Source organism: Schistocerca americana, chromosome 9 (assembly GCF_021461395.2).
Source record: "Schistocerca americana isolate TAMUIC-IGC-003095 chromosome 9, iqSchAmer2.1, whole genome shotgun sequence".
NCBI classification, from domain to species: domain Eukaryota; kingdom Metazoa; phylum Arthropoda; class Insecta; order Orthoptera; family Acrididae; genus Schistocerca; species Schistocerca americana.
In genome coordinates this window covers 74,199,664-74,224,440 of record NC_060127.1, presented here as the reverse complement: position 1 = coordinate 74,224,440, position 24,777 = coordinate 74,199,664, and positions in this window count along the sequence as shown.

The window sequence follows — 24,777 nt, the reverse complement described above, 5'->3', positions numbered from 1 at the left end:
AAGACCACAACAACAACATAACAGACTTAATGCCATAAAACTATCTTACTCTAGTGTCCTGGGCGTAATGTACTTTTTTACGAGAAAAATGGCAACATTCATTTGCTCGATGATCATGTTAATGGTGGAGGGTTGAGTCTTGATGATGACGAGTTCCTGCTGTGGGATATATATCCTTGAAGCTTGAGAAACCAGCAGTAATCACTTAACATCGAAGGGTTCTATCTACCTTTATAGTGGCTTTCTATTCGCAAAATGTCCTGATGGAACCTTTCTCCGTGTTCGTCACTAACCGCTCCCAAATTGGTAGGGAAGTCATCTAAATGAGAATGAAGGAAGTGCGTTTTAGTGACATTCTGCATCCAAGGTTTTTATAGTTCTCTAAAAGACCTCCCACTAATATGTCACTGTTTTCTGCTCTTGTATTCCCTAGGAAACCTTCAACGACATCCTTAAAAGAACGCCAGACTGCAAGTCCTATCTGACTTAATTTTTCTTCGAAGTTCTTATCATGCATTAACTTCCTATTTGTGGCCCAATAAAAATCTCCTGTTTCAATTTGGCGTCACTTAATTCAGGGAACCCTGCACGTATATACATGAAACCATTAGCATTTGTGTCCATTCCCTTGACAAAATTCTTCGTAAGGCCGAGCTTAATAAGCAGTGGAGGAAGGAAAATATTTTGAGAATCCAACAAAGGTACATATTTCGCATTTGCTCTCCCTGAAGCCAATTTCTGTCGTCGTGGCCACTGTTTAACTGTTTAATGTTTAGCTGTTTCAGGGCTTTCCCAAAAACAAAGGAAACAGCAATACTCTGTGAAACCACTTTGGAGACCAGTTAGAAAAACCAATCACCTTAAGATCACCACATATTTTCCAATTTTCGTCCTTATACTTTATAGCTTCAAGTATCTCTGGCAAATTTACGTGGTTCTCTTTCACAGTCACAGAGTACTCTAAAGGCAGAGATGAAAACGTATTACCATTATGCAATAGTACAGCCTTCAGAAGTCAATAAACAAACGCCACTCAGCAGCATCGTATGGTATGTATAACTGTTTCATTAGTCCTACTACATCACTAGAAGCACAGACGTTGCCAAACATACGGTAATATGTCATCAGATCTTTATTATGTTGACTAAAGAGAGTAATTATTGTTTCTTCGTGAACTAAGTTCCATTCCTTAAGATGTGAAGATAAAATTTCTGCGTGCTCTTTAGATAACTATAAATCAAGAACTAAGTCATTCATCGAGCGAGGTGGCGCAGTGGCTAGCACATTGGACTCGCATTCGGGAGGACGACGGTTCAACCCCGCGTCCGGCTATCCTGATTTAGGTTTTCCGTGATTTCCCTAAATAGCTCCAGGCAAATGCCGGGATGGTTCCTTTAAAAGGGCACGGCCGACTTCCTTCACGAATCCGATGAGACTGATAACCTCGCTGTGTGGTCTCCTTCCCCAAACAACCCCAACTAAGTCATTCAAGTCTGCTTGTGTAATAAAATGTGGTCTTTGTTCTGCAAAGTGCTCCTCTTCACTTGATTGACATTGTGCTTCCTCAGCGTTTGTAGATTCATGATCAGAATTTCTTCCCACACTAGTGGAGAAGTTGGAACTGACAGGTCTTCACCGTGGGGAACAGGTCTAATTGCTCAGGGCAGTTTAGGGTACTTAATATTCTTCTTATACTTTGATGAAAAGACAGTTGTATTAGTCAAACAGAATTAGCAATCATCAACATGATTTTGAGGCACTCGCCAGATCAGTGGTATGCCAAATGGTAAGTCGTCTTTCTTTCATTTCGACCACTGTGTTAATTTAGAATTGAACCTAGTGCAAGTTATGTGAGGTGCCCAATCTTTATCCTGATCTCCCAGTTGGCATTTGAAGTATAAATGATACGACGTCTTCAGTAAGTTAGAAATTGGTTGTTTTCTTTCCTTGTCGTGCATTCACCACATGTATGACAAAATGAATCGGGATTGTTTGCATATCCATGTTTTGATTTCAACGCCTACAAAACACTTTTCTGTCGAATGAACTTAGCCAGATCAATTCCTGAAAAAGAAAAGAAAAATATTCAATGACTTGAGATAATATAGAAGTAAGAGTAAGCAAATGTATGTGACTGGAGGGCTTAGATACACAATGTCAAATACACTAATGTTACATATTACATTTAAGAAGTAGTTCACATTAAAGTTGTGAACAAAAAAGGTCACTGCACTAAGTGACACACTCCTTTCAAACACAAAGCACAGTAAATTCAGCTGTGTTATATAACTCACAGGCCGTAACTTTTAATTCTGACGTGATCGAAACTTTCTGATTTCACATTTTATGTCACATTACAATATAGAATTACGTTTTATATGTACTTTGCCTGTACCAAAATCACTGTTGACTAGGGTAATTTAACCACACTGCGAAAATGTTTACTTTAAATTAAGATAATAGTAAATAGAAGAAGTCAAACCTTTATTGGTTGTTATCTCTTATTATTTTTCTACATACATAAAATACATACAAAATATGCACACATAAATCATAAACCAGATTTGTTCTGTTCCTTAGTTCTGCTGGTGCAAGTGTCCAAGTCATTGTCTGCACGAAGCTACATTGCGTGTAGTACTTACTGACTTGCCGTCTTGAAGTTTGCTTCATGTGTAGCAAAATCAGTGTGTGCCCCTTGATGACTTGGTGTAGGCATAGGCTCAGTCACATACCTGAACTGCATTCCTTGGTACCCTAAATCTCTTTTCTAAAAAGATATACGATAAACATGCAATAATTCAATTAAAACCACGTATTAAGTGCAATGTTACAATTTTAAAACTGTTTCTTAAAATGTCAAGTAAATACTGAGATACCATAATAACACAAAATAAATTGTACAGGTGTATTTATCTGCTACTGAAATATTACGCTAAATTCCCTGTAAATGATGACTATGTACGAAACAAAAAAATCTCATTTCACAGTGATTTGCACTAGATATAATGAAAAAGGAGGCAGATTACTGTTAACGTACCTATAGGGAGTTTCTGTAAGAGCATTCAAAAATGTAACAGCACTGAGAGAATGATCCACTGAAAAATATGAGGTAGGGAACCTCGGATCGGAGATGTCAGCTTAAGGAGACATGGAAGTAAACTTGTCTACCGCTTTATCTGACTTTACTGTTTCCCAGCTTATTTACAACTGACATGCGTACAAGTTTACGCGCACTGTGCTGTTTATTTAAACGTATATTCTTTATTTCCTGCAAGGAAGAGAGGAGGACGATCCGGCCGGAGTGGCCGAGCGGTTCTAGGCGCTACAGTCTGGAACTGCGCGACCGCTACGGTCGCAGGTTCGAATACCGCCTCTGGCATGGATGTGTGTGATGTCCTTGGGTTAGTTAGGTTTAAGTAGTTCGAAGTTCTAGGCGACTGATGACCACAGAACGTAAGTCCCATAGTGCTCAGAGCCATTTGAACTACACTCCTGGAAATGGAAAAAAGAACACATTGACACCGGTGTGTCAGACCCACCATACTTGCTCCGGACACTGCGAGAGGGCTGTACAAGCAATGATCACACGCACGGCACAGCGGACACACCAGGAACCGCGGTGTTGGCCGTCGAATGGCGCTAGCTGCGCAGCATTTGTGCACCGCCGCCGTCAGTGTCAGCCAGTTTGCCGTGGCATACGGAGCTCCATCGCAGTCTTTAACACTGGTAGCATGCCGCGACAGCGTGGACGTGAACCGTATGTGCAGTTGACGGACTTTGAGCGAGGGCGTATAGTGGGCATGCGGAAGGCCGGGTGGACGTACCGCCGAATTGCTCAACACGTGGGGCGTGAGGTCTCCACAGTACATCGATGTTGTCGCCAGTGGTCGGCGGAAGGTGCACGTGCCCGTCGACCTGGGACCGGACCGCAGCGACGCACGGATGCACGCCAAGACCGTAGGATCCTACGCAGTGCCGTAGGGGACCGCACCGCCACTTCCCAGCAAATTAGGGACACTGTTGCTCCTGGGGTATCGGCGAGGACCATTCGCAACCGTCTCCATGAAGCTGGGCTACGGTCCCGCACACCGTTAGGCCGTCTTCCGCTCACGCCCCAACATCGTGCAGCCCGCCTCCAGTGGTGTCGCGACAGGCGTGAATGGAGGGACGAATGGAGACGTGTCGTCTTCAGCGATGAGAGTCGCTTCTGCCTTGGTGCCAATGATGGTCGTATGCGTGTTTGGCGCCGTGCAGGTGAGCGCCACAATCAGGACTGCATACGACCGAGGCACACAGGGCCAACACCCGGCATCATGGTGTGGGGAGCGATCTCCTACACTGGCCGTACACCACTGGTGATCGACGAGGGGACACTGAATAGTGCACGGTACATCCAAACCGTCATCGAACCCATCGTTCTACCATTCCTAGACCGGCAAGGGAACTTGCTGTTCCAACAGGACAATGCACGTCCGCATGTATCCCGTGCCACCCAACGTGCTCTAGAAGGTGTAAGTCAACTACCCTGGCCAGCAAGATCTCCGGATCTGTCCCCCATTGAGCATGTTTGGGACTGGATGAAGCGTCGTCTCACGCGGTCTGCACGTCCAGCACGAACGCTGGTCCAACTGAGGCGCCAGGTGGAAATGGCATGGCAAGCCGTTCCGCAGGACTACATCCAGCATCTCTACGATCGTCTCCATGGGAGAATAGCAGCCTGCATTGCTGCGAAAGGTGGATATACACTGTACTAGTGCCGACGTTGTGCATGCTCTGTTGCCTGTGTCTATGTGCCTGTGGTTCTGTCAGTGTGATCATGTGATGTATCTGACCCCAGGAATGTGTCAATAAAGTTTCCCCTTCCTGGGACAATGAATTCACGGTGTTCTTATTTCAATTTCCAGGAGTGTATTTGAAGAGGACGAGCGTGATTTCTAGGAAGTATCTCCAGGTCGCTAGATGGGAAAGGGAGGTCCTTTTCCATAGCCAGCGAGGTCACCTGATCTGAATGCCATTGATTATTTCCTATGGGAGTGTCTGAAGTCACTTGTGTATGAGACACCAGTGAATACGGAGATGGAATTAGCTGCCAGAATTAAAGCTGCCTGTGATGTGATTCGGAACACGCCAATGATATTTATCACGGTGCATCAGAATCCTGTTCGCCGATGTCATACTTGCATTGAGGTTGATGGCCGTCAGTTTCAGCACATTTTGTAAGAGACACTACAAACGGTAAGTTCATTGTGTCAGTGATTGTATTTGCAGTTAACTGTAATTAATGTAAATGAAAAAGTACACAGTGCTGTGATTTTATTCCTGTTACCTCCTTAAGCTGGCTTCTCCGACTCCGAGTTTCCACCTCAGATTGTTGAGTGGAGCATCCTCTACATCCTGTTCAATTTTTTCACGCTCTTATGGAAACACTGTGTATATTACACTGTGGTATCATAATAAACCTCCCAGCTCACAAAAATTTGACCTCGCCCTACTGACGTAAGAGTCAGCTGGACGGCCTATAGCATCTGAGTGCAAAGCTATGTTTTATTAAGTGTTTGATAAAAGTGACGAATAAATACTGATGTATTATAATAACATTGTATAACTTGAGCAGGAGTAATGATTTACAATTGAAATATTATGTAAAAGCAACGAAAATTGTGATTATGTGCGTTTTCTTGCACACTCGAGACAAAAATATTCAAGCAATTTGTACTAGGTACAATTAAACTGGAGATAGATTACTGTCAACATACAAAATATGCACACATAAATCATAAACCACATTTGTTCTGTTCCTTAGTTCTGCTGGTGCAAGTGTTCAAATTAATTACTATTAAATAGTAATGAATCGACTTAGTTTTGTAAACGTAAACACTTAGCAGCAAAACTACGATGCAGTCTGTGCACTGTATTGCTCATCAGTGTGGGATCCGTACCAGATCGGTTTGACGGAGGACACAGAGAAGATCCAAAGAAGAGCGGCGCGTTTGGTCACAGGGTTATTTGGTAACCGTGATAGCGTTACGGAAATGTTTAATAAACTCAAGTGGCAGACTCTGCAAGAGAGGCGCTCTGCATCGCGGTGTAGCTTGCTCGCCAGGTTTCGAGAGGGTGCGTTTCTGGATGAGGTATCGAATATATTGCTTCCCCCTACTTATACCTCCCGAGGAGATCACGAATGTAAAATTAGAGAGATTAGAGCGCGCACGGAGGCTTTCAGACAGTCGTTCTTCCCGCGAACCATACGCGACTGGAACAGGAAAGGGAGGTAATGACAGTGGCACGTAAAGTGCCCTCCGCCACGCACCGTTGGGTGGCTTGCGGAGTATAAATGTAGATGTAGATAATTCAGACTGCTTTGTGGCTACTTTACCGACCATAAAGTACGAGTGCTACCATCTGTTGACAAAACATTCATTATAACTGCTTTGTTTACCACAGGCCGTTCCCGCCTGAATGCGATAGGGTCGTTTACAGGCATCAGATTACAGAGATTTTGAACCTTACATTGTGTGGTTAAAATATCAAGCACAAACATCTAAACGCTTAACAAGTATGCGATTTTGGAAACTTTAAGTAAGTTGAATGAATCAAAAGAAAATCTTTGAGATTTTCCTGTAACACTGTATTTCTGTTAAAGGCGGGAAAGCACATGAAAGATCAGTTGAACATAATGGATAGTATCTTGAAGAGGGTTATAAGGAGCACATCAACACAAGTGAAACGAAGATAATAGATTTCTCTTCGTTGTTTTTTGACCTCTTTTTCCCGCAGTTGCACACTTAATAGCTGTATAGGTTAACCGCCGTTTTCTGCAACTCTAATAAAAGTGTTAGTAAGTCTTAAAAAGACTTTTACTACCGTTGCAGAAGACGGCAGTTAACTCGTACAACTCGTAAAGGTAATGGAATGTTGTCGAATTAAATCAGGCACTACTGAGGGAATTGGAACAGGGGAATGTAACAGCTGCAGCTGGTACGGTTTTATACGCAGACGCCGGCGCACAGTGTACACAGTGTACCAGAAAGGCTGACCGCGGTACTTTTAACTACCTTCTCGCTCGATTCGTCGATTTCGTCGGACTCCTGACGAGCGGTTTCCGCACACGCAGGAACCCTCTCTCCTGTTTTCATCTACATCTACATCATTACTCTGTATTCACAATAAAGTGCCTGGCAGAGGGTTCAATGAACCACCTTCATGCTGTCCCTCTACCGTTCCACTCTCGAACGGCTCGCGGGAAAAACGAGCACTTAAATTTTTCCGTGCGAGCCCTGATTTCTCTTATTTTATCGTGATGATCATTTCTCCCTATTTAGGTGGATGCCAACAGAATATTTTCGCAATCGGAGGTGAAAACTGGTGATTGAAATTTCATGAGAAGATCCCGTCGCAACTAAAAACACCTTTGTCTTAATGATTGCCATTCCAATTCACGTATCATGTCTGTGACACTATCTCCCCTATTTCGCGATAATAAAATACGAGCTGCCCTTCTTTGTACTTTTTCTTCATAAGCGACCAGTCTCAGAAAAATGTGTTGTACAACCCACAGACTGCTTTGTCTGTAGAAACTTTTACCTGTTACTTGGCACGAAACGGTCCCTGAACCGTCACAACTCACTCACAGTTAGCTAATTCGGGTACTCGAGACGCCACATTCCTCTATTAGTCGCCATTTTATGACACGCCTGCGCCCTAGTGATGCGCTGCGCAACTACGCTACGGCAAGTAACAGGAACCGAAGCTTGAAGAGACTTTCTATCCTCTAATGGTGACAATTATTGAACTATATGAAGTTACAAACTACGGCGTGCACACACACCCTGTTTTTCAACACATAAACATAACTACAGATATCCCGATTTAGATTATGACATGTTCGATATGCTTCCCATCATTGGCGATGACGTGATGCAGACGAATAGCCAAATTCTGCATGACCCGCTCAAGTGTCGGAACATCGATGTTGTCGATTATCTCGTGAATGGCTGTTTTCGGCTCAGCAATGGTTTTGGGGTTATTGCTGTACACTTTGTCTTTTACGAGGGTTGGCACTTTAATAGTGGCAACTAATTATTTACAGCTCGTACAAAATAGATACGTGTTTCAAAGTTTTACTGACCTTCAAAGTAGTCATCAGCATTGTGTTTAAACCGTTGCCAGCGATGTGGAAGTCGTAGGATACTCTTAGCAGTGCCAGTTGTGTTGACAGTTCGAGCGGCCCGGTCTACTGCCCGACGAATTTGTAGCAGTTCTGAAGCGAATGCCGTGAAGTGTTTCCTTCAGTTTAGAAATCGAGTTGAACTCACGAGGGCTTAAGTCAGGGTAATGCAGTAGATGGTATAGCACTTACCAGCCCAGTCAGTAAAACAAATCAGTAACAGCTTGCACTGTACGTGCTTGAGCATTGTCCTGCAAAATGATGGTCAGGTCCTGCAGAAAGTGTCATCACTTCTGTCTCTAAGCTGGTCGTAGATTGTGTTCCAAAAATGAACGGCATGCCGGAGTGGTGGCCTGTTCTCAATTTGTTCCTCAACCCTATACAATACCTCGACGTTTAACGCGACATTTCTAGTGCACCTAATATATAAAGGATGTAATGGGTGTAAGCGCACCTATTTCCACTGGTGACTGAGGACGGTGAACGAAACAACATTACATTAGTCTTACTTCATTTGTAGACTAATGTTTATAAATATTACGAGTAGTATGTTTTAGGTTGGTTAGAACCTCCAAGTATATGTGAGAAGATGAAGCCATTAATGCCTATTTTCCCGTGGGCAGGAGCTCAGGTGTTGAAGTGTAAACACGTGGACACGAAACGGTTAGTCTACAATAAGACGTGCAGTCAGTGGTGAAGTTATGCCCCAGCAGAAAACATCATGATGCAAAGTGTATGACGTGTTCGCGGGAAGACTGACCCACGCAGAGAAAAAACAACCAAGACAGTGATATGTGTACATATTATGATACTACACAGAAACGTATCTGAAGTTGTACCCTTCACACCCTGTGTAACAGTATATTAAAATATGTTGGAATAGCAGACGTTGAAAATACCACTTCAGTTGTAAATTACGTTATTTTCACACGACATCCTCAGGTGTCGTAGCTGTGCTGTGGTCCCCGAGCGCCGCGTATACCAGGAGCGATGTGCTGCCTATGAGCGCAGAACAGGGGCCACAGCACAGCTACGACTCCTGAGGATGGACTTATAACAGTCCGAAACCGGTCGTGTGAAAATAAAGTAATTTACAACTGAAGCAGTATTCTCAACCTCTGCCATTAATGCTCAGTCGCGGATGTTCTTCCAACAGGATTGTTTGGTGTTCGAATAGACTTACTCTGAGCGTTTTTTATGGTCAATTGCATGTTGCCCTCTTACGAGCAGAAAGTTCAGAAAAGCAGTTCGCATTCATAGTACACAATCCAGACAACGAAAAATGTATATTTTCATGTTTTGCACAATGTTTTTTAAAAATCTTAAAGTCAATTAAAACAACAAACGAAAACAAAGGAGTATACAGGATGATTTACGAAGATATGCAAATATTTTAATATATTATTCTACAACTAAAACTAAAGAAAAAAGTTCATATAAACATACGTCCGCAAATGTTTAGCTACGGAGTTAACAGTAATGAAAGATTTTACCTGAAATTTATCTACTTTGCTAATATGAAGCGATCGCAAAACTGAACGAGGTTGAAGTAAAGCACGATTTACGAGGTGCATTCAAGTTCTAAGGCCTCCGATTTTTTTTCTCCGGACTGGAAAGAGATAGAAACATGCGCATTGTTTTAAAATGAGGCCGCCTTCATTGTCAATATGTCCCAGAGATGGCAGCACCGTAAGGCAGATGGAATTTTACCGCCAGCGGCGAGAATGACAACTGTTTTAAATACTTAAAATGGCGATGTTTTCCTCACTTGAACAGCGTGCAATCATTCGTTTTCTGAATTTGTGTGGTGTGAAACCAATTGAAATTCATCTTCAGTTGAAGGAGACATGTGTTGATGGAGTTATGGATGTGTCGAAAGTGCGTTTCGTGGGTGCGACAGTTTAATGAAGGCAGAACTTCGTGTGACAACAAACCGAAACAACCTCGGGCTCGCACAAGCCGGTCTGACGACATGATTGAGAAAGTGGAGAGAATTGTTTTGGGGGATCGCCGAATGACTATTGAACAGATCGCCTCCAGAGTTGGCATTTCTGTGGGTTCTGTGCACAGAATCCTGCATGACAACCTGAAAATGCGAAAAGTGTCATCCAGGTGTGTGCCACGAATGCTGACGGACGACCACATGGCTGCCTGTGCGGCATGTTGCCAAGCAATGTTGAAGCGCAACGACAGCATGAATGGGACTTCCTTTTCGCTGGTTGTGACAATGGATGAGACGTGGACGCCATTTTTCAATCCAGAAACAAAGCGCCAGTCAGCTCAATGGAAGCACACAGATTCACCGCCACCAAAAAAATTTCGGGTAACCGCCAGTGCTGAAAAAATGATGGTGTCCATGTTCTGGGACAGCGAGGGCGTAATCCTTACCCATTGCATACCAAAGGGCACTACGGTAACAGGTGCATCCTTCTAAAATGTTTTGAAGAACAAATTCTTTCCTGCACTGCAACAAAAACGTCCGGGAAGGGCTGCGAGTGTGCTGTTTCACCAAGACAACGCACCCGCACATTGAGCTAACGTTACGCAACAGTTTCTTCGTGATAACAACTCTGAAGTGATTCCTCATGCTCCCTACTAACCCGACCTGGCTCCTAGTGACTTTTGGCTTTTTCCAACAATGAAAGACACTCTCCATGGCCGCACATTCGCCAGCCGTGCTGCTATTGCCTCAGCGATTTTCCAGTGGTCAAAACAGACTCCTAAAGAAGCCTTCGCCGCTGCCAGGGAATCATGGCGTCAGCGTTGTGAAAAATGTGTACGTCTGCAGGGCGATTACGTCGAGAAGTAACGCCAATTTCATCGATTTCTGGTGAGTAGCTAATTAGAAATAGAATCGGAGCCCTTAGAACTTGAATGCACCTCGTACATTTATTTTGTTCTTATTGGTCTAGTGAATCTAATAAAACATGTCTCAGACGTGTTTCCAGAACATCCAGAGAAGCAAAGACGTAAATTTGTGAAATTTTTAATTTATTTACTACTTGCCCCAATTTTTTTAAATCCAGACAACTGCACAAAGTTTTCAACAGAAGTTGTACGGAATTTAATTTTGGCAAAATGATGGTAATAACGTTAACTTAAATTGTTTAAATGTGTTAGTTAATTTGCTTTTATTAATACAGTAGCACACATGAATTCGTGTTAAACCGGAAAATCAAACCTCACCGTTAAGGAAGCTGTTCAGTGTACAAACAATTTCAGAATAACAGCTCCGTTGGTAGAGCACTTGCCGCGAAAGGCAAAGGTCCCGAGTTCGAGTCTCGGTCGGGCACACCGATTTAATCTGCCAGGAAGTTTCATATCAGCGCACACTCCGCTGCAGAGTGAAAATCTCATTCTGGAATTTCAGAATAAGTTCACAATAAATGTTAGAAAGGCCTCCACCGAGTTCAGTGCATTTAGCTGCACGTGTATGAGCAGATATTGTTGCTTGTTACAGTCTCACAGGGATGTTCTTAATTTCAAATACAACAGTTACTATGTGGTTTCACTTAAATACACTGTTGTTATTATGTTGTTTCACTGAACAGTACAGAAAACTAACTCGTTTCAAGATTAGGAAGCGACTGAAACAACTCACTAACTGTTACCAACAACAACATAAACGTTTCTACATTCTTAATGGAAAGTAAAGAAATTTACTTGTTTAACAATGTTTGCTTCACTGGATGTTCTGGAAAACTACTGCAGATACACGTCGGGGACATGTTTTATTAGATTCACCAGACCAAAACAACAAAATAAATGGAAATCGTGCTGCACTTTAACCTCGTAAGTTTTGAGATGGCTTCACACTAGCGAAGTTGCTAAATTTCAGGCGAAATCTTTTATTAATCGTAACTCCCGTTACTAAGCATTTGCAGACCTAATGTTTATGTGAACTTTTTTCTTTAGTTTTACTTGTAGAATAACATATCAAAATATTTACATATCTTCGTGAATCACTCTGTATTTTATTCATATTCTATATGGTTTATTATAATTTAGAATTTCACAGCTTGAAAAACGGCGAGGACGCAACGAGGAGCCAGAATTTGAATCTTAACATAATTTCCAAGGATACACCACATTAGGATGTATATCAAGTTCCCATACATATTTAGCAACTGCGAAGCATTTCGGGGGTCGCTACTCACTTTATAAATCCAAACATCTTTTTCTTGCTGCGTTACGTCGTTTGGTTACGTTCCAGGCGAGTTTCGCATTTTTGTGTTAAAGCCACCTCCAGTGCTTCTTCTACTACTTTCCAGAACATTGCAGTTTTGCGTTCAATTCACACAACACTTCTATCGGGTATAGAATATTACAGCTAATCATGTATCCTTGCAAAATCTGTTTCCTTTCTCATCTGGTCATACGCTAGAGGGTCTGCTGTGAACGATTCTGTAGGCAACATTTATGTTTGACGTGTGCTCTAAAATTTTTCAATTTTTATGTCTCCGTACCTCAGTCGATAAAGACTGAACCCATATACGAGGGCCGTTCAGAAAGTAACCTCCGGTTGATTTAAAAAAATACACCAAGTTAAATAAAAATATTTTAATATATACATCTTACAACTACATCTTTGCACTATTTTTCTACATAGTCTCCATAGCGATTGAGGCACTTATCGTATCTCTTCACAAGCTTTGAAATTTCTTCTGCATAAAAATCACCCGCTTGTGCCTGGAGCCAGCCTGTGACCGCATCTTTGAGCTCTTCGTCGTCATCAAACCGCTGTGACCCGAGCCATTTCTTCAAATGCATGAAGAGGTGATAATCACTTGGCGCCAGGTCTGGGCTGTAAGGTGGATGGTTGATAACGTCCCACTTGAAGGACTCAAGAAGGGCCGTTGTTGGTTTGTTGGTTGGTTTGGGGAAGGAGACCAGACAGCATGGTCATCGGTCTCATCGGATTAGGGAAGGATTGGGAAGGAAGTCGGCCATGCCCTTTCAGAGGAACCATCCCGGCATTTGCCCGGAGTGATTTAGGGAAATCACGGAAAACCTAAATCAGGATGGCCGGACGCGGGATTGAACCGTCGTCCTCCCGAATGGGCCGTTGTTCTGCGAGCAGAGTGAGGACGGGCGTTATCGTGCAAAAAAACGATACCGGAAGTCAGCATACCACGGCGTTTGTTCTGTATAGCCCGTCGTAACTTTTTTATTGTTTCACAGTACACGTCTTGATTAATGGTCGTACCACGTTCCATGAATTCAACCAACAGCACCCCTTTGGCATCCCAAAACACCGTTGCCATCAGTTTTCTGGCAGAAAAATCTTGCGAGGCTTTTCTTGGTTTGGTAGGCGAATTTGAATGTGCCCACATCTTTGATTGTTCTTTTGTCTCAGGGTTCACGTACTTAATCCAGGTTTCGTCACCAGTCACGATTCTGTTTAACAATGGTTCTCCTTCGTCCTCATAACGTGACAGAAAGTCTAATGCAGAGGCCATTCTTTGAGTTTTGTGGTGGTCGGTAAGAATTTTGGGCACCCATCGTGCACAGAACTTACGGTAACCCAATCTTGCTGTCACTATCTCGTACAAGAGAGTCTTAGAAATCTGTGGAAAACCAGTAGACAACTCCGACATTGAGAAACGTCGATTTTCACGAACTTTTGCATCAACTGTCTGAACGAGTTCGTCAGTCACCAATGATGGTCTACCACTCCTCTCTTCATCATGAACGTTTTCTCGTCCACTTTTAAATAAACGTACCCATTCACGGACAACTCCTTCACTCATAACTCTTGGTCCGTACACGGCACAAAGCTCACGATGAATAGCTGCTGCAGAATATCCTTTGGCTGTAAAAAACCTTATGACAGCACGCACTTCACATTTGGCGGGGTTTTCTATTGCAGCACACATTTCAAACTGCCACAAAAACTAAACTAGCGCAGGTACGACGTTCACTCGACCACGGCTTGATGCCGACTGACCTGTTGAGTGCGTCAACGCACAGATGGCGTCGCTACTCCCCCCACAACCCGCACTGTGACCAATCGGAGGTTACTTTCTGAACCGCCCTCGTAGAATCGCTTTGTGTCCTTCTGTTTGTCTTTCCGTTAAAAAAAAAAAAAAAATCTCCCTTTCATGCGACGATACGTTCTTCAAAGGTTGAATGTTCGAAAGTTAAATGTCTAACAAAGGAGGGACACATTACTTAGCCGTGAAGTAAAGGGAGATGTTTTGCTGCTAAATTGAGTGGTATGGCGGGAGTTTAAGTGTATGTTTAGTGACGCAAGGTAACTTTTCTTTTCGGCACGTTGAAACTATCATAGGCAGTGGCGGTAGCTGGAAAACAGTAAGGTTGGTGACGTCAGCCCGTGTAGTTATGACGGTTAACACAAAAAGTCAGCTTTACATGAAAAGGGTAATTATAACAGGACTTCATTAAAATTGCAATCTGCAGGCTCGGATGGTGTACGCTGTAATTTTGAAAAGACAGCGCGCTTATTGCACTTAACAGATTTTTGATTAGTGGAGTGTGGTAGTAAATACTGAATAAAATATAATGCATTGAATTATAAAATTACGCTAACAAAATAAATGGGACCTTCTCATGTTGAAAAGTTATCTAAATGAATAAAAATATGAGTAACGTACTGCTTCTGATTGTAAGGTCTGATCTTTAATAACAAATGAACTATTGTAATGAAACTTGTTCTGTCGTAATGTGAAGGCAAAGCTGCACATTGTAATAATAAATTGTCGTAATTAAAAGGGAAGTATTTCATACTGTAAAAGTTATCAATCTGACTGCAGAATTTTGAACAGTATAAACTGCCGAAATAATGAACTCTGACATAAAACCTACAATAATTAGTTTTGCAAAACTGACGTAGGTTGCAAGTGCTATTCCGAGGTGAAGAAGTTGGCACGGGAGAGGTATTCGTGGAAAAAAAAATCACAGAGATCGGCCTACATCAGATAAGTTTTGCAGGACTTTACATGAAGCCGAATATTTGAAGGCTGTAATTCGTCATTGCTGCAGGGGTACTGTTGTGACATAGCAAGACAGCCAAGTCACAACGAGAGGAAGCCGAAAGGCACGCGTTAAGCTCACGCAGATTGGCGAGAGGTCTGGAACAGTTAAAAGGAAATGAGAACTTAGAAAATGGACGCAGTTGCTGTAATACTTAACTTTAATCCACATTTGTAGAACATCGCTCTTGATGATACATGCTTCACAATATTAATTATCAAAGCTATGGCGCCTTGCTAGGTCGTAGCCAATGACTTAGCTGAAGGCTATGCTAACTATCGTCTCGGCAAATGAGAGCGTATTTGTCAGTGAACCATTGCTATGAACGTCGGCTGTACAACTGGGGCGAGTGCCAGTACGTCTCTCTAAACCTGCGGTGTGGTGGCGCTCGGTCTGCTATCACTGACAGTGGCGACACGCGGGTCCGCCGTATACTAACGGACCGCGGCCGATTTAAAGGCTACCACCTAGCAAGTGTGGTGTCTGGCGGTGACACCACAGGGTACCACACACATAAAGGTAACAACTTTAGCCAGCGTATTGTCGTACCACCGTGGTTAGCTCAATAAGCTGTTGTGTAGAAGGTCATGGGTTCTGTTTGTAAATCTAATCAAAATACTTTCATTATTATTTTAATTCAGTTAACTGATTTAAATGTATTTTTTTATTTCTAATGCTTTGTGTGTCATTTTCATTATAGTATTGACTTTTTTGTTTGCTCTTCGTCTATAATATACAGAGCAAGTGCCAACTAGGACTGCTGATCCATCGGTATAGCGGCAGTTCGTGTAGCTAGTGGGAGGATAATTCAGGGAAACAATAATAACAGCGAGAAATGGCAGTTCGTGTTTAGGCGCTCAAACTGACATTTTTCTGAATTTTATCCGTGGTGTACGCTGTGCGCTTGCTATGGCTGTTTGACCATAACCTAGGTGTTTCTCTATGAGCAACCTCCGTCGGAGGTTCGAGTCCTCCCTTGGGCATAGGTGTGTGTGTTGTCCTTAGTTTAAATTAGTTTAAGTTAAATTAAGTAGTGCGTAAGCCTGGGGACCGATGACAGCAGTCTGGCCCCATAGTCCTTACCACTAATTTCCAATTTTTTCCCTCCTATGTCTAAGTTCTTTGACTATAGCCTACATGTTTGTATGTAAACACAGTGTATTTCAAAAGTGCCCGTTGTAATAGTGAAATATGCAGCCAACTTTTATAAAACTGGAATGTGGACGTGAATATGACAACAAATGTGCAACTAAATGGAAAAACTGTCATCACAGCGTAATTCTAATAATGATGTTTCATCTTTATGTAAGTACAGATACATTTTCGACAAATGCTGCCTTGCCACTTACAACTGTTCCACTTGTTTCTGTTTAGTCACCAGCAAATAATTTTTTTTGTATTTATGCAGTGATCTCCAGCAATATAAACATGTACATGAATGTATAAACGCCTGAGGATGAGCACAAGCCCGAAACCGGCCGTGTGACCAATAAAAAATGTTTTATTGTGACTGGTAGCGGCAATTTTTCTACACACTATGAAATTTTTCTGTCTTGAGTTTGCTGGTAGAGGTTAGCTTTAATGGCTGTGAACAAAGAGACTGTGATTTTAATTCTGCCACTGATTTTCCTCGGATACATTGCAGATCACGAGTTTTTAGCTATGTTAGGACACGAGTTTAAATTCATAACGCATAGTCTGCCGCTGCCGCTGTTCACTTAAAATCAGCTGTCGACAGAGCATTTTGCAAAAACAGACATAATGTCTGATGGGATACCGCAATCCCTGGTTATACAATGTTACTTTTAATCCGTCTTGATTGCAAAATGTTTATTCACATGACCGGTTTCGGTTCATCTAGAACCATCTTCAGATAAAAGTGACGCAGCTTGTGAAGGTTGCTGTGTGTGGATGGGTTACGCCGGCAACCGAAATTGCAGATCTGAAGATGGTTCTAGATGCACCGAAACCGGTCATGTGAATAAACATTTTTGCAATCAAGACGGATTATAAGTAACATTGACAGAGCATTTCGCATTTCCGTCATATCTCGCGGCGTCCGCTCCGCGTTACACGTTAACAGCTTTTGTGTAGTGACCCGCCGTATTTGTCTGCCGCCTGTAACCGAGCGGTAGCGGGCAGCCGATGTGGCAACACTGTAGTGGCAAGTGACAGACAACGACGTTCAAGTAATTCTAATCGGACTACAGTAGGGGTCGGGAAAAAGTGCGAGTGTAGGGCAAAGGTGTCGCTGACGAAAAAATTTGAGGAGTCTCGGCCTATAGGCCTGAGTGAACGGCCCCTCCGTCGTTTTTCGGAGCAGCAAGTTTCGTGCAGAAGGGTCCGGTGCTCCTACAGTTCCCACGGCCAGATGGCTGCCCAGTACACAGAGGTCGCGGTCGGCAGAGACGACTGCGGCGTTGCTTTGGTGGCTTCGCCGCCTGGGGCTCTTAACAACCTAACTGTGGCCAATTAGCTGCCGTCTGGCTGAAGTGCGTGCTGCTGCGTAAGCCAGGGGGGCCGACACAGGGTTCTAATGAGACCCTCTGCGGCTACAGGTTAAAAGTTCCCATGCGTCACGTCGTGCAACCATTCACCCTGAGATACCATCGACTGCGAAAAATTTCGGAATTTTGCGTGACAGTAGCATTAAAAAAAATAGTATGCAGGCTGTTTGTGTTCTGTAACGAGTACGGTAAGACATTCGTACATAGAACATTATGGGTTCAGATCCCCTCAGCCAGTTTAAATACCGAGCGAGATGGTGCAGCGGTTAGCACACCGGACTCGCATTCGGGAGGGCGACTGTACCGTGATTTCCCTAAATCGCTTCAGGCAAATGCCGGGATGGTTCCATTGAAAGGGCACGGCCGACTTCCTTCCGAATCCGATTGGACTGATGACCTCGCTGTTTGGTCTCCTCCCCTAAATCAATCAACTAACCACTTGAACTTTTTAAAATTTTTATCGAAATTACTTTGATCATTATTTTTCTTCAGTTAGTTCATTTAAACGTAATTTTTTTTTTATTTTTGTTACTTTGGCACATCATTTTAATCACCATATCAGCTTCTCAAAAAAAAAAATGGCTATAAGCACTATGGGACTTAACATCTGAGGTCAGGAGTCCCCTAGAACTTAGAATTACTTAAACCTAACTAACCTAAGGACATCACACACATCCATGCCCGAGGCAGGATTCGAACCTGCGACAGTAGCAGTCCCGCGGTTCCAGACTGCAGCGCCTAGAACCGCACGGCCACCACGGCCGGCCTCAGCTTCTCAGTTTGCTCACATTTTTCTTCCTATCACCCATTTTCCGCTCGAAATCATTGTTCATGTGACTGTAATTAATTGTATGTATTAATTTCGATTTAGGTTCTTTCGTTTTTTCATCTTATTTTCTCATCTACGGTATTGCATTAGTTATTTCTGTTGTTCATTTTCCTTGAATTTCGTTTTCCTTGCAATCGCTTCTTTGGTTTAAATCTTCATCTGCGTTATTTTGTCCATAGTAAAATAGGAACTTAGGCTATGTCATATATTTTGATGGTTGATGGTGTTAGGACAGCAACCAGCTACAAATTTACTTTCAGTTCCTTTATTCAAAGGGCACCATTACCGGTTTCGAATCGTCGTGATTCATCCTCAGACGCCGTTTCACGAAAATTAATCTGTAAAAAACACACCACATGTCATAAAGAAAGCGTGTAAACCGTCTGAGGATGAATCACAACGAAGCGAAACCGGTAACGGGGCCCTTTGAATAAAGGAACTGAAAGTAAATTTGTGGCTCGTTGCTGTCCGAACACCATCAACATTTGTCCTCAAACAACAGCCACGGTCTCCACCATGTCATCATATGACAAAATTGCATATGTAATGTGTGTTTATATGACGACTGCCATCAAAAACAGATGCATATCTTGCCTCGAAAAATACGTTTCTGGCACCACTGCACAGTCGTTATGAATTGATCACTTCGTCTTTTGTTTTTCAACCGAAAAATCGGCGTTTTCAGATACATAAATGTTATACTAGACAAATATAATTAAATACACATTCACAAAAATTGCGAATCGGAAAGGATGATATGCAGAAATATGGCAACAAATGAAAAATTTCGTACCATCATTAGAATGATGTGACAAAGGAATAGAAATAAAAATTACATTTAAACCAGTTCATTGACTAATTATAATGATCAAAGTTTTTGGGATAAATATTTAAAGATAAATAATAGAAGTACCTGACGAAACTGAAACCCACGAACTTCTGCACGTGAAGGCTTTAACCTGCCCATTGTACGACGCAAACAGACTCTACTATGTCACTTTCTTAAGTCTACTGAGAGTCGCGCAAAATTCCGAATTTTTTTCGTCAATTAGTTGCAAACGAGGGCCCACCAGGATGAATCGCTGCGGGGTGTGATTACCTGCGATCCTACCCTGCATCACTGGGCAGATGGTTTCAAAAAGTCGATCCAACCGCTGGGGACCTTTCCCTGCTAGGTCTGCCAACGTGAGTAATACGGAAGTCTCGCTGTCCGCACGTAACCTTGTCTCGAAATCTTACAGGAAATCAAAAGTGTACCAGTAGCAAGACACAATCAACACATTCACTACACGACAGAAGTACCAATGTTACGCTACTAAAGTGGATTTACATGGTCTTCCGTAACTCCTTCGCTAAAGAAGATGCAGTAATATTCTACAATAAGAGCTAACACTCTGTCCACAATGTGGATCGGAAGGACGTTAGCAACAAGGTCGGGTGGAATCCCACCCACTGTAATACATTTGTATATTTAAGCATAATTTAATGTACCGTAATTGATATTCATAAATCAAATGTTTATAGAGATTGTTGGGAAGAAAGAAATAACAGAGACTCGATCTCGGGACCTTTGGAGTTATCTCGCTCCGGCACACAGTTTTAATCTACCAGGAATTTTCATATCAGCGCACACTATGCAGCAGAGTGAAAAATTTCGCTCCAGAACATTAACGAGATCCGGTTGAGGCCGCTATGATTTTTGCGTTTGGTGCATATTACGTAATATGTTGCTGCATATAAAATTTAGTTAACATACTGATTTTTTCTTTATACATGGGTAGAACTATCTATTCGTCACCAATTTCGAGAAAAGTGATCTGATGTATCACACTCATTTGCGATCGCCCCACGCCAGCTATAAAACCTGAGTGAAATATTCACATCATTCCTCATATTTCATAAACCGTTTCAGATATCAAAATGAAATTTTATCAAATGATATTGCAGGAGAGGAGAGTATTTTACCACATTGTTGTTATGTAAAACTTCATTATTCCAATAAATATTTTTTCGGTGCAAGAATGTAAATGCTATGGGTTTTGGAACAGCATATGTGAAGACGCTACACTTTTTTTTTTTTTTTTTTTTTACACCAAGGATGTACTTTATCATAAGGTACTGACTTTATGTTTCCTCAGTTGCTCACTTAATAAACTTAGTAATCCACCATTTTAGAATTTTCTCGCAGTTGTGCCTGCACTACTTGTTTGTGAGGTGAGACAGAGTAAACTCTGCTGTATTTTGGCAAAAGAAGAAAATTTTGACATGACAACCAGGAATTATGTAGGTTTTACTCAAAATTAACAATTTTAAAACTTCATTGTCTGCCGAAGGATATTGCACTCCACTTATTTTATTATCTTCATCTTCCTGAATGCGGACATCAAAATGCTAAATATGCGATATATTTTTGTGAATTACTATTTAGTTCACAATAAAGTGAATCACAGTTTAATGATCAAGAGTGGAAGTTAAAGTCACACACAATGGGGAACAATAACTTAGTCTTTCTTACGACCCACTCTTCCACGAAATGTCAACATATCAGCCAGTGGCCATTTCTTGTATTGACTAGAGGTAGAAGATCAGACATATAATTTTTTGTCGTTTTTGTCACGTATCTTTAATATTCCTCCATTCCTTCTTACAATCTTCACCTGCGATGCGTCAATGTTGATTATTAACGAATGATTACGTCGCATCATATTCTAAAGTAGACAGTGCAGTTATGTATACGTTTTAACCCCATGTGGATCTCGATCATGTTTTCTGAATTTTTTATTATTTTTTTTAATTTTTTTTTTCGAAAGAAATCAGTGCCTCTGATTCTGCAGCCATCCTCATCTGATGATTTGAAGACGAAGTATCAGGAATTTGAACATAAATGGAAATTCCGAAATTCTGTTGGAGCTATCGATGGAAAGCATGTGCGGTTTTTTCCCCGTTTAGTTGTGGCACCCTATGCTATAATTACAAACATTTTTTGTCCATTCTGCTGCATGGTATCGTCGGTGCTAACTACTGTACAAGCTAATGCTCAGTCATGTTGTCTCCTACCGAAAGAAAGGTGACAGTGGAATTTTTGACAAGAGTAATATAAGGCACCATTTCAGAGTTGACACTCTGGAAAAATTTGGAAATTTGTTGTAAGGTCTTACGGGAGCAAACTGCAGAGGTCATCGGTCCCTAAGCTTACACACTACTTAATCTGACTTAAAGTAACTTGCGCTAAGGACAACACACACACACCCATGCCCGACGGAGGACTCGAACCTCCGACGGGAGGACAGGAGGAGCCGCACGAACCGTGCAAGACGCCCGAGACCACGCGGCTACCCCGCGCGGCGTTGGCACACTGTTTCCACCTCACTGTAAATTGCCCAATTCCGACAACTTTGTGTAACATGTTCTTGGAGTGGATGAAGCATTTAGATTGAGTGTAATCATGATGAAACCCTATTTTTAGCCAGCTACAAGCATGGACAACCAATTTTAATTACCATTTCTGTCGAGCACGTAGAGTACCTGAAAAACGCCTTTGCGTTGTTAAGTAACAAATTTCGCATTTTTTGTAGGCCAGTTGCCGGAAAGCCAGCTACAACAGTGGATTTAACCGCTGTAATGTGTTGTCTGCACAATCTCTTAAGGGTCGCTTTCTTGGAGAGCACCAACAGACCACACGATGACATAGACCAAACTGGACCACCACTATCTAAAAATCTTATTTCACTTGTTAGGCGCTGTTATTGTGCCAGTACAGAAGGCTTCCCTGTGCGATATTCGTACATGAACAGTAGCATGACCAAAAAAAATCGGGTTACTGGTACCCATTAGAACAGCTACTTCCGGTTGCATGATATTTGATGTAACTGTAGTACACGTTACTAATGTATCACAAAAATGCAGTGAATACAATATTATTCTTTCTTGGTCTCTGAAATCATTCTCCGGTCCCCCTCCACGCACTGTCTTCCACGTTTTTTCCCCTTTATACACAGCATTGGCTACTTGAAAAATAGCCGACCGGTGTGGCCGAGCGGTTCTAGGCGCGTCAGTCCGGAACCGCGCGACCGCTACGGTCGCAGGTTCGAATCCTGCCTCGGGCATGGATGTGTGTGATGTCCTTAGGTTAGTTAGGTTTAAGTAGTTTTAAGTTCTATGGGACTGATGACCTCAGATGTTGAGTCCCATAGTGCTCAGAGCCATTTGAACCATTTGAACTTGAAAAATACATGGAAACGTGGACACAATTTCCACTAATTTTTCGTCTTGCACAACAGCAAACGACACTTTTGTAGCAGACATTTTCCGAACCGTTAAGTGGTATCAAATGTGTGTGGGCAGCTGTCGAACTATCGGGTAAACATCCCCCGCCTTTCCGGGGCCTCTTCGCCTTTTCCCTCCTTCTACCTTTCAGTTACAATGCTGGCTGCTCCCTGTGAAGTTGGGGTTGTCGATAGTACTCATTGAGTTTTAGTAAATCTACAGTAAAGTCACCTTGACGTTTCGCAGACGTACGTTACCAGTTGCGAAAGTTATTATTTTTAAGACTTTTTTATTAATATTTCGTGTTTACTGCGATAATTTTGGTGTAGTATGCTGTGGCTATTAATAACAGCGTCTCGTAATTTATTTTCACAATACGGAACCTCTACCAGGTCCCGCTGACTATTCAAAACAGGCTGAACAGACCGGTTATTCTCAACGAGTTCTGAGAAAAAAACAACCAAACTTCGAAATGCGATTGCAACAAATGATTAATGAAATTCTATTCGACAGTCATACTGATCCGGATTACGTGACAGAAAGCGATACGAATTCACAACAGGAAGTGGATTATGGCGATGACGATGCTCGAATGGAGGACATACAAAAAGATGGTCTGAGTAACAACCAGTCATATCTGTTATGGTAGCAGCTATGGAGGAGTGTTAAGGTGCTGGGCTAACATTAATTCAACCACCATTTAAAAAAAAATATCAAACAACTCTTTCTCTACAGTTATTAAAAACATATTGTCCCACCCCTTTCATTTTTTTCCTTCTTTTAAAGGATAGCCATTACAAGGCTCTTAATTGCTAATATTTACACTGATCCAATATCAAGGGAAATACACCAGAGATACAGTAGTGTCAAAATTGAGCCCAAAGCAATTATAACATCAGTTAAAAGCTTCAACTCAATCTCGACAACTACTTGTGATAAAAGATTCAAAATCCACAATGCTGTCTCAAAAACGCATGTAGTAACCCATTAACAAATTTTTATTTACAAATGGACAGCAATTCAAACCTAAAAACAATAGTCCTATAAACTCAATTTAGCAAAAGCAATATACGTCAACAAATTAGAGCGGGACCCCCTTATCAAGAGTTCTGTGCACACCACTTTTCCTCTTGCCAAAATTTAAGATTTGTTCAATTTACTGTCCAGGTGGACCGAACAATTTCAATACAAGTTTAGGTGCCAAACTCCTTCAGAAGGCACCCAAATTAAGAGATGTGAACTGTTCATTTTGAAAAGAATAAATCTGCAGCATTATAACTCATCTGCTGCTGCCTGAATGGGATTATTTCACATGTCAGTCTTCCGCACATTTGCCTGGCAGTACATTACACCTATCATTGAATTGGATGACAAGACCTGAAAAACAAAATCAGTTACCACTGGTCCCACACATGTATAAAAAATAATGGCCCCTACCAGCCCAAATTCAATAACCTTGTAAAGCCGGCGACCGAGGTTCTAGGCGCTTCAGTCTGGAACCGCACGACCGCTACGGTCGCAGGTTCGAATCCTGCCTCGGGCATGGATGTGTGTGATATCCTTCGGTTTAAGTAGTTCTAGGGGAGTGATGACCTCAGATGTTCAGTCCCATAGTGCTCAGAGACATTTGAACCAGTTTTTTGGTTTCTGATTCGCGGAAGCACGTGGCGCGCCCGATCGAGATTCGCAACGGTCAGTGGGACGCTTCCGGTGGCCACGTGGCCCGTAGCTTGGGGCATTGTCTGGTTTTTCGCGCATTACACGAAAACTATGTAACTTACGGTTAAGAGCGTTGCGGCAGTGGATTGTGGTCAGCAATATGCACCTTCTGAAAGATCGATCTTTATTTCAAGTCACGATACGCAATAGTTATAGTAACCTCAAAATCCGTTAATATCACGAATACTGATAGATTAATAAAAATAGTAAATAACAACTTACAGGGATGAGCGAACACTCATTAAAAACGTCTAGTCATAGCGGATCGAGTGCCGTAGTCATATGTTAAGATTCAT